The sequence below is a fragment of the Mustela lutreola genome, chromosome 2, assembly GCF_030435805.1.
Source record: "Mustela lutreola isolate mMusLut2 chromosome 2, mMusLut2.pri, whole genome shotgun sequence".
In the NCBI taxonomy this organism is placed as follows: domain Eukaryota; kingdom Metazoa; phylum Chordata; class Mammalia; order Carnivora; family Mustelidae; genus Mustela; species Mustela lutreola.
The window spans coordinates 198,853,738-198,868,253 of NC_081291.1; the positions used below are offsets into that span (position 1 = coordinate 198,853,738).

The 14,516-nt window shown below is 36.3% G+C and overlaps 1 pseudogene; it reads left to right on the forward strand.

Moving 5' to 3' along the window:
* The first annotated feature begins 7,362 nt into the window (after window positions 1-7,362).
* The window catches only part of LOC131825671 (ribose-phosphate pyrophosphokinase 2-like), a 59,707-nt pseudogene continuing 52,553 nt past the window's right edge, over window positions 7,363-14,516 (forward strand).

Genomic DNA, 14,516 nt, shown 5'->3' on the forward strand with positions numbered 1-14,516 from the left:
AATATAGTTTTTTCATGAAAAAAAGAAAGAAAATAAAAAGAAAAAACAAGAGCCCAGGACTTGACAGATTCCCTGGAGAATTCTATCAAACTTTCAAAGAATAAATAATACCTATTCTCATGAAGCTGTTTTAAAAAATAGAAACAGAGGAAAATTTCCAGACTTTTCCTATGAAGCCAACATTACCCTGACCCCCAAACCAGGTGAAAACTCCATCAAAGAGGAGAATTTGAGACCAATATCCCTGATGAATATGGATAACAAGATTCTCAACAAGATCCTAGCTAATAGGATCCGACAGTACATTGAAATGATTACCTACCATGACCAGGCGGGATTTATCCATGGGATGCAAGGTGGTTCAACACTTGCAAATCAATCAACGTGACAGAACAAATCAATAAGAGAAGAGAGTAGAACCACATGGTCCTCTCAATTGATGCAGAAAAGGCATTTGACAAGATATAGCATCCATTTCTGATTTAAACAATTCGTATAGAGGGGACATTCCTCAACTTCATAAAATCTATGAAAAACACACAGCAAATATCATTAACAATGGGAAAAGCTAACAGCCTTCCCTTTGAGATCAGAAACACAACAAGGATGTCCACTCTTGCCACTCTTATTCAACATAGTACTAGAAGTCCTAGCAACAGCAATCAGACAACAAAAAGAAATAAAATGTATTTGAATTGTCAAAGAAGAAGTCAAACTCTCTCTCAGCAGATGACATGATACTTTATATGGAAAACCCAAAAGACTCCACCATTAAACTACTAGAACTCATACAGCCATTTGGTAATGTGGCAGGATACAATGTCAATGTACAGCAATCAAGTACTTTCTTATACAGTAACAATGAAAATATAGAGAATTATAGGAAATTAAAGAATTGATTCCATTTATTATAGGACCAAGAACCATAAGATACCTGGGAATGAACCTAACCAAAGAGGTAAAGGATCCATACTCAAGGAATTACAGAATACTCATGAAAAAAACTGAAGAAGAAATAAAAAGATCCATTCCATGATCATGGACTGAAAGAATAAATATTGTTAAAATGTCTATACTGCCCAGACCAATCTATGCTTTCAATGCCATTACGATCAAAATTCCACCAGCATTTTTCAAAGAGCTAGAACAAACAATCCTAAAATTTGTATGGAACCAGAAGAGACCCCGAATTGTTAAGGAAATGTTGAAAAAGAAAAACAAAACTGGGGGCATCACACTGCCTCCTTTCAAGCTTTACTACAAAGCTGTGATCACCAAAACAGCATGATACTGGCACAAAAACAGACAAATAGACCAGTGGAACAGAGTAGAGAGACCAGATATGAACCTGCAACTGTATGGTCAACTAATCTTTGACAAAGCAGGAAAAAATATACAGTGAAAAAAAGACAGTCTTCAATAAATGGTGCTGGGAAAATTGGACAGCTATGTGTAGAAGAATGGAACTTGTCCATTCTCTTACACAATACACAAAGATGAACTCGAAATGGATAAAAGACCTCAACATGAGGCAGGAATCTATTAAAACCCTAGAGGAGAACATAAGCAGTAACCTCTTCAACATCAGCCATAGCAACTTCTTTCAAGACATGTCTCCAAAGGCAAAGCAAACAAAAGTGAAAATGAACTTTTGAGACTTCATCAAGATCAAAAGCTTCTGCACAGCAAAGAAACAGTCAACAAAACAAACGGGCAACCCACATAATGAGAAGATATTTGCAAATGACACTACAGACAAAGAGCTGATATCCAAAATCTATAAAGAACTCCTCAAACTCAACACACACAAAACAGATAATCATGTCAAAAAATGGGCAAAAGACATGAGTAGACACTTCTCCAAAGAAGATATACAAATGGCTCACAGACACAGGAAAAAATGTTCACCATCATTAGCCATCAGGGAGATTCAAATCAAAACCACATTAAGATACCACCTTATACCAGTTAGAATGGCCAAAATCAACAAGACAGTAAACAAGTGTTAGAGAGGATGTGGAGAAAGGCGAACCCTCTTACACTGTTGATGGGAATGCAAGTTGGTGCAGTCATTTTGGAAAACAGTGTGGAGATTCCTTAAGAAATGAAAAATAGATCTTCCCTATGACCCTGCAATTGCACTACTGGGTATTTACCCCAAAAATACAGATGTAGTGAAAAAAAGGGCCATCTGTACCCCAATGTTCATAGCAGCAATGGCCAAGGTCGCCAAACTGTGGAAAGAACCAAGATGCCCTTCAACAGATGAATGGATAAGAAAGAGGTGGTCCATATATACAATGAAGTATTAAGCCTCCATCAGAAAGAATGAATACCCAACTTTTGTATCAACATGGAAGGGACTGGAAGAGATTATGCTGAGTGAAAGAAGTGAAGCAGAGAGTCAATTATCATATGGTTTCACTTACTTGTGGAGCATAAGGAATAACATGGAGGACACTGGGAGTTGGAGAGAAGTGAGTTGTGGAAAATCAGAGGGGGAGATGAACCATGAGAGACTGTGGATTCTGAGAAACAAACTGAGGGGTTTGGAGGGGATGAGGGTGGGGGGTTGGGTGAGCCTGGTGGTGAGTATTAAGGAGGGCACATACTGCATGGAGGATTGGGTTTGGTGCAAAAACACCATGAATAAACATGAATCTTGGAACACTGAAAAAATTTTAAATTTAATTTAAAAAATTAATTTAAAAAATACAAAGCTGAAATTTTTAAAAAACATAAATCCTTATGGATACATCCGGAGAAGTAATCAAATTACCTTAAAATATTATTATAGCAGGTAATGCGTACTCTATTTCATTTTCAGTTCTGGTCTGCTCTTTGCTTTTTATTTAGCTTTTTCACCTGATACATTACATGCTGGAAATATGTTGCCATTGCTCTCATTTTCTAGAAACCATATATATTGACTTGGAACTCTGGTTTTGCTTACTGAATTTTCTTATGTGACATGGAAAGTTAGCTTTACTTTCTGTAATAATATAAAAGAATAGTAAGTATCCAAGAAGAAAGCTTGGCCTCTCCCATTATACACATTGCAAACTTTGACAGGCTGGGCCAGACAAAGACAGGCCAACATGTCCTATCTCTGTGAAGGCAGGCCAGGATGCCAGCTGGCCCAGAGGGATGAGATCTGCAACAACATTCTAGAACAAAGGATTGTGATCTGCCTTTCTTATGGTCTATGAGATTAGAGTTACTACACGTCTATTAACCATGTCTATTCCTCCCATACACTAAACATTTGACTCTTGCAGATATAATCAATATCACAAAAGTCTGAAATTCCTACTGATGAACTCTTTCCTCTCTAACATAGGAGACAGAAAGAAGACTGAGTTTATATTTGGCATATTGAGAACTGCTGTGGTTCATCTTCCAAATGGAACAGGCCAGTAATATTTTACATTATCGTATGCACTGAAGTGTCAAAATGCTTTCACCAGCAAGGCTTCACCCACTGTTCTTGGGAAGCTGCCACAATTACATTGTTCTCTTTCTGAAGAAGTATCTCTTTTTCACTTTCCTGATATTTAGTCAAAATGTTTTCTTTCTAGATTTGGGCTTATTAATTATAGTTTTATTCCTTTGTACCATGTTAAATAATTCTCCTTGCTACTTGAATCTTTCAAAGATGAGTAGGTGGTTATTGTGTTCCCTCCCCATTTTATCCTTTTGGAGGCAATGCACATTTTATACGTTTTGTTTTCCCTCTTAAGAGTAATTCTCTTATTTTGTAAATTATTTCAACTGCTCTTCTCCAAACCCTTCTCCTCCAAGATTGTTTCCAAATCTAAAAAAATTAGATGTCCTAATATTAAGTCACTATTCTGAACTCTTTCCATTGATTTACCCACTCAATCCTCACAAGAGCTCTATGAGGCCAAGTCTAGCATTTTAGCAATTCTCATGATGAACATGGAAAGGTTAAGTAATTTTCCTGATATTATTCATCCAGTAAGTAGCAGAACTAGGAGTGGAATTGTGGAATCCAGGCCTTCTGGTTCTAGAGAACAATTACACCTCACTGTCTCTCAGTAATAGCTGGTCTCCTAGGTTAAATTTGAGCTATCATTTCCTATATTCACAATATGAGCATATTTATGCAACACAAATCAGTCAGAAGAGAGCATTTTTAAATGCTGTGACAATGCAGTTCAGTACACACTCCATCTTTTCCTAACTACTTAATCCCATCTCAAAATATAAGTCAAAGAGCCTGCCTTTGTCCCACTGTCATTTCATGGGACCTTGGATATATCTAGACTCCAAAAAAGGCCTTTTACAATACAAATATGCTCAGGGAGAGTTATGTCTTAGTTATTGTCAGCTATTATTATATGTATATCTTATTACTATAAAAAGTATAAGTGAAAATGTGAATAGTTTGTTGGTAGCAACACAAACTGGGCACTTAAATATATTTTGCTTGTCCTAAAGTAGACACATACACTTTCAGAATTAACATTTATGAGTTTGTCATCAAAAAATATTTATTATTTAAAAAGACTACTCTGAATTGCCCTGGGTTATACAGTATCTGCAATCTTTTTTCACATTGAACATAGATTAAAAAATATATATATTCACTCACTCACTCACCAAATATTTATGGGGTACCTATGATATTGTTGGCATTAATATAGGTGTAATATATATAAGGGGGTGGGACTATCAAATAGATATTCTGCCTGGGAGTAAAGAGTAATGGAGATAAAACAAGAATTGGCAAAAAAAAAAATGAGTTGAAAACACGAAACACTGATAAAACCATTCAAGATAGAACATACTCCCTAACAGAGATGGCAAATTGTACTTTTAATCTTAAATTAAACCTGAGTAAATGTATATACTCACAACAGAGCAGTAAAAAGGGCAGCCAGAGTATATACTAAAAAAATGAACAATATAAAAATGTCTTAGTTAACATGACTAGACCAGAGCCTTAGTTATAGCAAATATTAACACGTATCTGTAGAAGGAGCAATAATACACACAATACAGCTCTACTTGTGCAAGTTTGTTGCTTCTTTGATTTATATAACGGATTTAAACCTATCATCCGTGAGCCCACCTTTCAGAGGGTTTCAGGGGAAATTCCATTAATAAGAGAAACAGTAAGAGGGCCAATAATTATCTTACTCTCTTCCCTTATGAAATATTCTCTTTCAGATAAAGCCAGACTCTAAATTCTAGACTCCTAGTAATTTCCCCAACCTTATTCTAAAAACGTCAAATAAAAACAAAACAAAGAAATAGTATGTTTAGATGGAGGACGAACCCATTCATTGCCCCAGGCCTTTATTGTTGTCTGACACTGGGTGCTGCTCTGGTCAGGACCCTAGAGAGCTGGCTACCTCCCCATCTGGGGCAGTAGCTAGTAGAATCCCTGGTCTCCTCTCTCCTGAATCTAACTACAGGTCTGCTCATATCTAATATCAAATGTTGCCTCTTGATGAATTCAGCTGATGGCTTTATCCAAGTAACACATCCAGGGGCATCTGGATGGCTAGATGGGTACCCTCTGTAACCTTTTAGAGGAGGTTACCCTAAAACCACTTTCTCCTCCCACCATCCTGTTTCTCTTACCTGAGTCCTAGTCACACATATCAAAAGAATTGAGTTGAAATTTTACCAACATAAACACTGAAAACAAAGCAGAAGTAATGGCCCAGTGTCTTCTTTGGAAAAACCACACTCAGTTGCCCCCCATTGCCTTCTCAATTTATGAGCTCTGCTCCACTTTGCTAGTAGTTTGAACATCTGGGAATCAGTTTGCTTTAACTTTTGGTCTCTGTTATATTTCTTAATATTTACTGTATTGATGTAGGGTCCATTCAACTCCTTAACCAAACTTTTTGAATAAAGAGATAAACATTTTGTCTCTTCTTTATGAAGTATAGAATGGCTGGCTGGACTGAAATATTAGCTTTATTTTCTCCCTAGTCAGATTTATGTTACAGGGTATAAATTAAAAGGAAGAGAAGAGAAACATACTGAGACAGAGCTCTCTTTACAACCACTGAAGGATTGCCCTTTCCCTCATCCCCAATTTCAAAAAAGATGATATAAAGCATGGTGCTGGCATGTTAACCACAGTCAGGAAGAGAATGAGCTCAACTGTGTATGTAAAAACTTAGTTGTTTTTCTTTGATTCATCCGATAGCATCACACTGGGTCAGTTTCTTGTTTATGTTATCTTTATTGTTTCTGGTCGTAGAACAATAAACAGCCCTAAGTGGTTTCAATTACAGCAGCAAAACTGTGCAAATGAACTTTGGCTTTGTTTCATGTTGAATAGGGGGTTTTTATGATTTTATAAATGGTGATGTTTAGGAATCTTGCCAACACTGTTCCATAAACAGTGAAGAATCACATTTGCCAGCTCTAGGCCTTTAATCTCCCAAATATTCTTCCCCTGATATGGATACAGTATTTTTAACCTCGCACCATGGAGATGAATAGGAATGATCAAATTATCTGTGGATTCAATAATTTGCATAAATAAGGTATTGGAATGTTTTTGCTGGTCATGTATCCACAAACTGATACTTAAATTTTTTTGTATGTCCTCTTTAATTGCAGGAAAGTATTAGTTAGCCATCACTTATTTTTAACAAATATAACACACAAATCTATCACAAAGGATAAAGGATGAATGTGTGGTAACAATGACCCCACCCTTCTCAGTAACTTCACAGAACAAACGTTTATACAAACTGAAATCAGTCAGAGAGCAATCTTCCCTCATGTTTCCACAATCACCTGGGCAGAGGGAATTCTGGAGATTCTCACACCAACAATTAAATCCTCCAGAACTAGTAACACAGGCCCTCCAACCACAAGGGGGCCAGGAAATTCAACTTTCCATTTGCCTCAGAACAGTGACAATAAAGCACCGATTCATTTACAGAACCCAAAGTTTCAATCTTGCACAACAATCTGGAAAAAGGTCATCTGTTAGTGAATATAGTAGTCTGCTAGGGCTGGCGTAACAAAATTCCATGGATCAGGTGATTTAAATAACCATAAATTTACTTCTCAGTATTTTGAAGGCTGCAAGTCCAATATCAAGGTGTCAGTAGGTCTGGTTTCTCTTGAAGCCTCTCTCCTCTCCCAGTGTCTTCATGTGGTCTTTTCTCTGTGTGTATGCATACCTAGGGCCTCTTTCTCTTCTTACAAGGACACCAATCATATTGGATAATGGCCCCACCCTACTGGCCTTATTTTAAGTTAATCACCTCTTTAAAGGCCCAATATCCAAACATAGTCACATAGATTAGGGTCTACCCCTCTGACCTCACTGAACTTTAAGTACCTCTAGAAAGGTCCTACATCTAAATGCAGTTACAGTCTCAGGTGCTGGGAATTGGGACTTCAGCATATGAGTTTGGGGACGACAAAATTCAGTCCATAACAGCGAATATTACTGCAGTCCTGCCGGGTATCTTAGCAGTTCAGATTTACAGGTTGAAAATTACTTGCAAGCAAAAGCAAGAGGGAGTAATATGGTGAAACCTACATGTGGTGTAGGCACCAAGGGCTGGCTGCCCCAAGATGGGGCACTTTGGCATGAAGATTATCATGAGTAAAAGAGCATCAAAATCCAGCAGAATCATGGAAAGCTCTTCACCTCCCAACAACTACCTAAAAAAAAATTTTAGAAGACATGCTCAGGGAGAGAGCTAACACCACAGATAACTATATCATACTGTGAACTAGTAGAGTAGACAGGGAGGACCCTAGTTTGATCAAAGTCTTCTCGTTGCCCCATTATTTCTGAGTGGCCCAGCAAACATGTACCATTTTTCATCTTCCTATGAATTGCATTCCTTCCCTTTGAAGTCCCCTTGATGCCCACTCCTCCTATCCACCTCATTTTGCCTTACTGTCTTTGGAATTTGCATGTCTATTTTGATTCCCCATGTGCATGAAATTAAATTTTATTTTCATATGTCAATTTTATTCTTAGCCTCGCTAAAAGGACCTTGAAGGAGACAGGTACTCTTGCTCCCCAACAATGGCATTTAAAGAGTCTTAAGTATGAGAAGATTTTGTTAACTATAGAAAAAAATCTTCTTTGATTGATGCTTATTTTAAAGTTTTAATATAAAGCTTTGAATAGAAAAATTAGGACATTGTCTATGTTGTATCAATTAAATGTTTCAAGTTTTTGCAGAATATGCTGTCTTGATTATCACTAAATTTAAAAGACAAGGAAATTCCATGAAAGATATGATATTAAGAATTAGAATTTACTCCTCGTCAAACTGAAGAAATTACATCAATAAAATTATCTGCCTTTAGAGTCGTGGCTTATTCTTCACTTGACCTTTCATTATGCATTTTGACTCAACAGAATTAGGAAAGACTACATTTACATTTATGCTTGAAGCATTTACAAAATGTGGTTCTATGGAATGAACCCATGTTACACTTTTAGCTCTAAGCACATAACTATTTATAATTTTTTGTGTATTCGTGTTCTAATCAGTGAACCTCACCGAGCTTCAATTTCATTATGTACATAAAAGAAGATAATAGACTGACTTTTCGCCTTTAACAGGGGATAATATTTGAAAGTGGGTAGTAAATAGGCAATCATATAAAATGTGATAAAAGGCAACTTCAGAAGATAAAGATCCCTAAGATATAAAAATTGAGTTTTATGAGGGGTTGGTAAGAATGGTGAACCATCAACAGAAAAAGGTTATTAATTTTTGCAAGATTCATTTACACTCTTCTCTCCTGTAGATGTATAAACAAATTCAATCATTCAATTCAGATTTCTTTCAGTGGATCCTTTATTAAATCATACACTGTATTTCAACTAATATAAATAATAGAGGTCACCTAATACAAGGGATAGTGCTGATCACATTAAAATTAATCAATTTAAAATACACCATACATGTGTCAAGACTGCATAACTTAATTTTTTTATGAACTGCACAGATGTTTCTGCAAAGAAAGCAATACTGGCAAAGGAGTCAGAAGTAATGTTAAATGCAGCCTAAGAAATAGGAAATGAGAAGACAGTATAGTACAATGAAAGATTAAAGGACAGTTTACAGATTGTACAAGTTGTTTAAATTCAGAGTTTTTGCAATGGTTTAAACTGTATTAATGCCATTGTCTTTTTAAAATAATAGATCATTGATATTAACAAATAATATATAAAACATGGTTTCCAATTCTTTATACTTTTAGAAGTGACTTTCATTTTTTTTTCTTCAGAGAATCCTTCCTTTCTTATAAAAATATTGGGTAACAATTACCCCCACGCAACTCAAATGAGATTCATTCGCAACCTATTTCAACATTTTACAAGAAATATTTGTTCCTTGAGCCTGACCATCACTCTGAATTTTTTCATTTCAGAAATCCACAGCTCAGAATCTATCTCGGGACCTATCCTGCCCTCAGGTTCATCCCAATGACTCTCTGGTGCTTTGTCCTCACAGGCTCTACTTCCTCCACTCCATGTGTCCCCCTCGTCTGTCTGTGTCTGCACCGCTTTCTCTCCTACTCGGTCACTATACACAATTCCTCACCAGCATCTTAAAAGCCCATATACCTACTAACTTTATTCATCCCCTGATACTGGAATATCTCACCGCTTATTCTCCCATTTTAACACACAGACTGCCAAAACAGTACTAGATAATGACTCATTTCACCTCCCATTCTTGCATTCCAAACACCTCCAAATAATGAGCACCTTTTAATTTACCTTCTATAAAAATCAAACAGGAGTTTACTAATAAAAATTCCTTTTTTGGAGAAAATATAGAAAAACATACAAATGTGAGTAAATATGACCCCAAATCCCACTAGTCAGAGAAAATCGTTCTTAACATTTTGATTGATGCCCTTCCATCTCTCTCACCCTCCAGTGTTTTCTTTTTTACTGAAGTATAGTTGATATACAGTGTTACACTAGCTTTAGATATACAATACAGGGATTTGATGATTCTATACATTGAATTGTGCTCACCATGATAAATGCAGTTTATCATCTGTCACCATACAACATTATTACAATACTATTGAGTATATTCCCCATGCTGTACTTTTCACCCCTGTGACTGACTGACTTTATTACTGGAAGTTTCTACTTCTTAATCTCCTTCAGCATTCTGTTGCCTATCTCTCCACTCCCCTCCCTTCTGGCAAACATGAGTTTATTTTCTGTATTTATGATTCTCACTCTCCACCTTTTAAAAACAATTTCAAAAGAGAATCAGATCTATCAATCTTTGCATTAAATTTTGAATTTGTTTTCATGCTTTTAAGAACCACCTATCCTCAAGAGTCTTTCAAATATTGATTTTTATTTTCTTCATTTTTATAACTTTGTTTTTACACTTTAATCTTTGGTCATTTAAAATTTGGGGCATGTAGAGTAAGGAAAATTTAGACTTCATTATTTTTACAAGGCTATCCTGGTTTTTAACAATTGTAAAATGTTAACTATTTGATAAGATTGAACATTATACATTGAAAAATCCATCCCTCCTTCTGCTGATTCTTAATATCTTCCTTATATAAGCTAACTTGTTATAATTACTCAAATATACTTCTAGACTGTGCATTTTGACCCATGTATCAGTGAATCTGGTTATGTTGCAAATACATGAGGCTTCAATTATTGCAAACTTGTTATGTGTTTTAATATTTAATAAAATATATTTTATCTCATTCTTTTCTTTTAATTTTTTTATTTTTTATAAACATATATATTTTTTATTACTTTTTTTAATATAATTTTTTATATTTTATAAACATATATTTTTATCCCCAGGGGTACAGGTCTGTGAATCACCAGGTTTACACACTTCACAGCACTCACCAAAACACATACCCTCCCCAATGTCCATAATACCACCCCCTTCTCCCAAAACCCCTCCCCCCAGCAACCCTCAGTTTGTTTTGTGAGATTAAGAGTCACTTATGGTTTGTCTCCCTCCCAATCCCATCCATCAAAATCCTTGAGGAGAACACAGGCAGCAACCTCTTCGACCTCAGCCGCAGCAACATCTTCCTAGGAACAACGCAAAAGGCAAGGGAAGCAAGGGCAAAAATGAACTATTGGGATTTCATCAAGATCAAAAGCTTTTGCACAGCAAAGGAAACAGTTAACAAAATCAAAAGACAACTGACAGAATGGGAGAAGATATTTGCAAACGACATATCAGATAAAGGACTAGTGTCCAGAATCTATAAAGAACTTAGCAAACTCAACACCCAAAGAACAAATAATCCAATCAAGAAATGGGCAGAGGACATGAACAGACATTTCTGCAAAGAAGACATCCAGATGGCCAACAGACACATGAAAAAGTGTTCCATATCACTCGGCATCAGGGAAATACAAATCAAAACCACAATGCGATATCACTTCACACCAGTCAGAATGACTAAAATCAACAAGTCAGGAAATGACAGATGCTGGCGAGGATGCGGAGAAAGGGGAACCCTCCTACACTGTTGGTGGGAATGCAAGCTGGTGCAACCTCTCTGGAAAACAGCATGGAGGTTCCTCAAAATGTTGAAAATAGAAGTTCCCTATGACCCAGCAATTGCACTACTGGGTATTTACCCTAAAGATACAAACGTAGTGATCCAAAGGGGCACGTGTACTCGAATGTTTATAGCAGCAATGTCCACAATAGCCAAACTATGGAAAGAACCTAGATGTCCATCAACAGATGAATGGATCAAGAAGATGTGGTATATATACACAATGGAATACTATGCACCCATCAAAAGAAATGAAATCTTGCCATTTGCGACAACATGGATGGAACTAGAGCGTATCATGCTTAGCGAAATAAGTCAAGCGGAGAAAGACAACTATCATATGATCTCCCTGATATGAGGAAGTGGTGATGCAACATGGGGGCTTAAGTGGGTACGAGAAGTATAAACATATATTTTTATCCCCAGGGGTACAGGTCTGTGAATCACCAGGTTTACACACTTCACAGCACTCACCAAAGCACATACCCTCCCCAATGTCCATAATCCCACCCCCTTCTCCCAAACCCCCTCCCCCCAGCAACCCTCAGTTTGTTTTGTGAGATTAAGAGTCACTTCTGGTTTGTCTCCCTCCCAATCCCATCTTGTTTCATTTATTCTTCTCCTACCCCTTTAACCCCCCATGTTGTATCTCCACTTCCTCATATCAGGGTATCTCATTTTTCTTTGAAAGTCACTTTTAAAAGTGCTATTGTTTATAATTTAAATATACTATTTTAATCTCAATTAAAAATAATTTTAATTATATCAACTCCTTGGACTTAGAGCAGTGATGGTTCGCTTCCCCTCTTCCTTCAAACCCTCTATCATTCAACAACTTTTTCACTCTCAGCATATTCAATCACCTCAGCATTATTAACAACATGGAAGCTGGTCATCCTGAAACTCTTCACTTTCCCAGGCTCCCTCCAAAGATGTCTCTAAATCCTTACCTCTCTTCCTTCTCCTCTTCCATAAGAAGGAAGCATACCTCCTTCTTTCTATCTCTAATGTCACCACAGCATCCTTGGTTTTATTTCTTCAATTTCTTTGGAAAATCCTGCCCCAGCTGAAATCTTCTGCAATCCATTTTTTAATTTAAATTTTACCTTTCTTTCAACTCATAAACAAGCTATAATGTCCAACCTCTTGTCTTTTTTGGCATCCTCCTCTCTGCTGGGTTCCTTGACCCTAAATTCTCTTCTTGCTTCCCTGACAGCTCATTTGTAACCTTCTCTGGTTCTATTTCTTATACTTCCCATATATCTATACATTCCATGATGTTCTATCCTTGGAGCTCTTCCTTTTAGTTTCTACACCTACTCCCTTTACAGTCATAATTACTCCCATAATTTGAACTATGTCATCTCTGCATGACCCCAAAATTAATCTCAGCATCAAAGAGCCACAGACTATAAAACCTGTAAGTAATCTCATCCACAATCCATTTCAAAACAAGAGCTTTACAAATGATCAAACCAAGAAAACATTTATCCAAGACTGACTACTCCATAATTTGAAATAAAATTTAGGTTTTTGACTCTCTCTTATATCCTCGTTTTCAGGCACACACATTTAATCCTCACTGAAAAATCTCTGCTATGATGCCCTTTGGCTCTACAAACACATCAAACTGCTTTGCCCTTAGTACCCAAGTCCAAAACTTCTAAACACTGTGTTCAGTGTTTTCTGAACTTACTACTATTCACCTTCCCACAGCAGCTCCTGTCAGGCCCTTCTATGTATGTATGTGTATACAGTGAGGCTTTAACCCACTGAGCCACCCAGGAGCACCCCCCTTATCTGAATCTTACAGAAGGAGAAGTTTCTATGGCCATTACTGATGGCCAGCTTCCTGAAAAGACCACTGAAATAGTAAGCAAAGTTAAGTTAAGCAAAATGAAATTTATTACTTTGTAGTAAGATAGATAGATAGATAGATAACATTCCAAACAAACTCACCTATTTCTAATCTGGAATAGTCTATTCTTACTCTGTTCCTAAATTAAGGCCTGTTTTATTTTACTTCCATCTTTTAGTTCATATCACTCTTCTCCCCCGAAACATCGTTTTCTCTCACTACTCCTTCCATCTCCATATAATAAATCCTTACTCATTACCTAAAATTTCAATGCAAGTAACAACTATATGGTAATATCCAGTCTGATAACATTCCCATTCTGTCATCCAGAACATATCACTTTCTTCCATTAAGTTCTAATATCATATTATATATCTCTCATAGGCATTTATATTTTGATTTATATTGTAGTTATTTGTGTATTATTTTATTATACTAGTAGATTATAAACTCCATGAGGTCAAGTATTTATCTTTATATCATATATATCTTCTTGATCATAGTTTATAATCAAATATTTTAATATTAGGTAACAGACTAAAATGAATTCCTTATTTTCATCAACTGTGCTCTGCGATTTTTTTAAGTATTTAGTGAAACTGACCTCATTTCATATAATTCCATTAGACAAGGAGAGTAAAGAAGAATCTTCAGACCCTTCTAAAGATACTCAACCTATACTAAGATCAAAATTTTCCTGTGAGTATCATAACATAAGAATTTATTAAGTAAAAATAATCTATCTGTTGAAGGAAAATATTTTAATTACAAAATTTGTCAAGAAAAAAGGTGTTTTAGTTTCCAAATTTAGTGGCTTAAAAAACACACACAAATATACTGTCTTATAGTTGTAGGGGTCAGAAGTCCAATATCAGTTTCATTGGCTGTTTCCTTCTGGAGACTCTAGGAGAGAACCTTTCTCATTGTCTCTTCCAGCTTCTAATACAACTATATTCTTTGGCTCATGTGTCCTTCCTTCATTTTCAAAGTCAGCATGGTAGTGTTTTCCTGCTCCATCAACCTGTCTCCATCTGTTTTTTTTCTCATTTTCTCACTCTGATACTGACCTCCCTTTCCTATGGTCCCACCCAGATTACAGATTCTTGGTGGTCCC